The sequence below is a fragment of the Triticum aestivum genome, chromosome 7B, assembly GCF_018294505.1.
Source record: "Triticum aestivum cultivar Chinese Spring chromosome 7B, IWGSC CS RefSeq v2.1, whole genome shotgun sequence".
NCBI classification, from domain to species: Eukaryota; Viridiplantae; Streptophyta; class Magnoliopsida; order Poales; family Poaceae; genus Triticum; species Triticum aestivum.
Genome location: NC_057813.1, coordinates 616,987,231 through 616,991,213, shown reverse-complemented (window position 1 = coordinate 616,991,213; position 3,983 = coordinate 616,987,231).

The window sequence follows — 3,983 nt, the reverse complement described above, 5'->3', positions numbered from 1 at the left end:
ATCATGGCATTTCCATAGCCATTCCGAGATATATTGCCATGCAACTTCCATCATCATATACATGACTTGAGCATTCATTATCATATTGCTTTGCATGATCATAAGATAGCTAGCATGATGTTTTCATGGCGTGTCCATTTTTTGATGTCATTGTTATGCTAGATCATTACAAATCCCGGTACACCGCCAGAAGCATTCATATAGAGTCATATCTTTGTTCGAGATATCGAGTTGTAATATTGAGTTGTAAGTAAATAGAAGTGTGATGACCATCATTATTAGAGCATTGCCCTAGTGAGGAAAGGATGATGGAGGCTATGATTCCCCCACAAGTCGGGATGAGACTCCGGACTTAATAAAAAAAGAGAGAGAGAGAGGCCAACGAAGCCTAAATAAAAAGGGGAGAGAGGCCAAAGAAGCCTATTAAAAAAAAGAGAAAATAAAAAAATTAGAGAAAAAGAGAGAAAGGGCAATGTTACTATCCTTTTACCCCACTTGTGCTTCAAAATGGCACCATGTTCTTCATATAGAGAGTCTCTTGAGTTATCACTTCATATACTAGTGGGAATTTTCATTATAGAACTTGGCTTGTATATTCCGATGATGGGCTTCCTCAAATGCCCGAGGTCTTCATGAGAAAGCAAGTTGGATGCACACCCACTTAGTTTCCAATTTGAGCTTTCATACACTTATAGCTCTTAATGCATCTATTGCATGGCAATCTCTACTCCTTGCATTGACATCAATTGATGGGCATCTCCATAGCCCGTTGATTAGCCGCGTCGGTGAGACTTTCTCCCTTTTTGTCTCTCCACATAAACCTCCATCATATACTACTCCACCTATAGTGCTATGTCCATGGCTTGTGCTCATGTATTGCGTAAGAGTTGAAAAAGTTGAAGCGCTTTAAAAAGTATGAACCAATTGCTTGGCTGAAACCGGGGTTGTGGGATTATTTTGGGCGATGAAAATGAAGCATGGCCTAACTGTATGATATTGTAGGGATAGCGTTCTTTAGCATTGATATTTTGAAAGACATGATTGTTTGTTGGGATGACCTAAGTATTATTGTTTTTATGTCAAATGATAGACTATTGCTTTGAATCACTCGTGTCTTAATATTCATGCCATGATTAGATTACATGATCAAGATTATACTAGGTAGCATTCCACATAAAAAATTATCTTTTTTATCATTTACCAACTCGAGGACGAGCAGGAATTAAGCTTGGGGATGCTGATACGTCTCCATCGTATCTATAATTTTTGATTGTTCCATGCCAATATCATTTAACTTTCATATACTTTTGGCAACTTTTTATATTATTTTTGGGACTAACATATTGATCCAGTGCCCAGTGCCAGTTCCTGTTTGTTGCATGTTTTATGTTTCGCTGAAACCCCATATCAAACGGAGTCCAAACGGGATAAAAATGGATGGGGAATTATTTTGGAATATTTGTGATTTTTGAGAAGTAAAATCAACGCGAGACAGTGCCCGAGGTGGCCTCGAGACAGGGGCCCACACCCACTCCAGGTGGGCGTGCCCCCACCCTTGTGGGCCCCTCGTAAGGCGGTTGATGCCCTTCTTTGGTCGCAAGAAAGCTAATTTTTGGAAAAAAATTGGGCGAAGGTTTCAATCCAATCGGAGTTACGGATCTCCGGATATAAAAGAAATGGTGCCAGGGAAGAATCCCAGAACGCAGAAACAGAGAGAGACAGAGAGATAGATCCAATCTCGGAGGGGCTCTCGCCCCTCCCATGCCATGGGAGCCAAGGACTAGAGGGGAAACCCTTATCCCATCTAAGGAGGAGGTCAAGGAAGAAGAAGAAGAAGGGGGGCTCTCTCCCCCTTGCTTCCGGTGGCGCCGGAGCGCTGCCGGGGGCCATCATCATCACCGCGATCTACACCAACACCTCCATCATTTTCACCAACATCTCCATCACCTTCCCCCATCTATATTCAGCGGTCCACTCTCCCGCAACATGTTGTACCCTCTACTTGAACATGGTGCTTTATGCTTCATATTATTATCCAATGATGTGTTGCCATCCTATGATATCTGAGTAGATTTTCGTTGTCCTATCGGTGATTGATGAATTGCTATGATTGATTGAATTTGCTTGTGGTTATGTTGCTATCCTATTGTGCCCTCCGTGTCAAGCAAGCTTGAGGGATGCTCCATGTAGGGTGTTGCAATATGTTCATGATTCGCTTATAGTGGGTTGCTTGAGTGACAGAAGCATAAACCCGAGTAAGGGGGTTGTGGCGTATGGGATAAAGGGGACTTCATGCCTTAATGCTCTGGTTGGGTTTTACCTTAATAATCTTTAGTAGTTGCGGATGCTTGCTAGAGTTCCAATCATAAGTGAATATGATCCAAGAAGAGAAAGTATGTTAGCTTATGCCTCTCCCACATAAAACTTGATATCGGTCTAGTAAAGTAGTAAATTGCTTAGGGACACTTTCACAACTCCTACCACCACTTTTCCACACTCGCTATATTTACTCTATTGCTTCTTTATATAAACAGCCCCTAGCTTTTTATTTACGTGTTCTTTATATTCTTGTAAACCTATCCAACAACACCTACAAAGTACATCTAGTTTCATACTTGTTCTAGGTAAAGCGAACACTAAGCGTGCGTAGAGTCGTATCAGTGGAAGATAGGACTTGAGAGAATATTTGTTCTACCTTTAGCTCCTCGTTGGGTTTGACACTCTTACTTATCGAAAGAGGCTGCAATTATCCCCTACACTTGTGGGTTATCAAACACCATCGCCACACTCCTCATGCCAATGCTCGCATTCACCAAAGTTAAAGCAAAAAACTGGTAATTTCTCATACTTTACTTGGTATCTAACTCGTTCATCTCCCTTCTTACCAGTAACAAACCTCTTAATTTTTGCATTGATGTCTATCTTCACCCTTACCCAGACAAATTCACCAAAAAACCTGCCAGTAGCTTAAGCTGAACTTCCTCCACCTCACCAATGCGTGATGCCATCCCCCTGACTGCAGGCTCGATTAAAAAGTTGTCAGGTAACCGATGGATCTGTGCCCACACTGCCATCTTATCCAACTTGATGCTATCCGGGTTTTTGAAACCATCGTACTCCACCATGATCACTTCCTGATCTCTGAAAAGCCATGGCCCCTCAAACATGGCCTTGTTCCAATCCCCAAGACAACCGAATTGAGTTGTAAACAAGTTGTCCTTAACCTTCCTCCAAACCACCGTTTTCATAGGGTTCCATGTGGCACGCATGTCCCCGTACAGAGCATTAGGGCTGAAAGTCCTTGAGGTGTGCACCCTGGCTATGGCAAGCCACTTCACCGGTGCCCCCAGATCCGGAAGTTCCTCCTCCCACACAAATTCATCATCTTCCTCCTCCTGCAGATTCAACCTGGCAAGTAGCTCCTCTGTCGTCTCCTTGCCCTGCTGCCCCTGCAAACTTGATCCCGCCGCCATGAGCAGACCGATCTAGCCGTCACCGTCAAACCCTAGGTCGAGCCGCCAGAGAAACCACACAAGCCAAGGCCGGGTAAGGTCACAGGGGACCTCCATTGATCAGCCCGAGTCCAAGGGTTCACCAGCAAAGATCTATCGGGGAGAAGTAGGTAAAACCGGCGGCGGTGCCGGAGTACGTCGAAACCCTAGGCTGTCGCCGTAGGGGAAAACCACCCGAACACCGACCAACACCTGAGTCATGTGCTCTGCCCATGAGTCCATGACTTCCACCATCTGGGCCACCACCCAACAACCGGGTGTTCCAGATCCCCACCAAAAGCACCAGCTTTGTGTCGTCCGGCAAACCCAAACCGCCGATGAGGCCAAAAATGCCTGCTTGGGCCGAGGCCAGTCTAGCACCTAGAGAACTAGGTTGGGAAAGGGGAGAAGCAGGAGTGGACTACGTCAACGGCTGGCGCATGCCCACGCAGGTAACGGATAGCCCAACCGAGTCAGCGCTACCCATCAGTA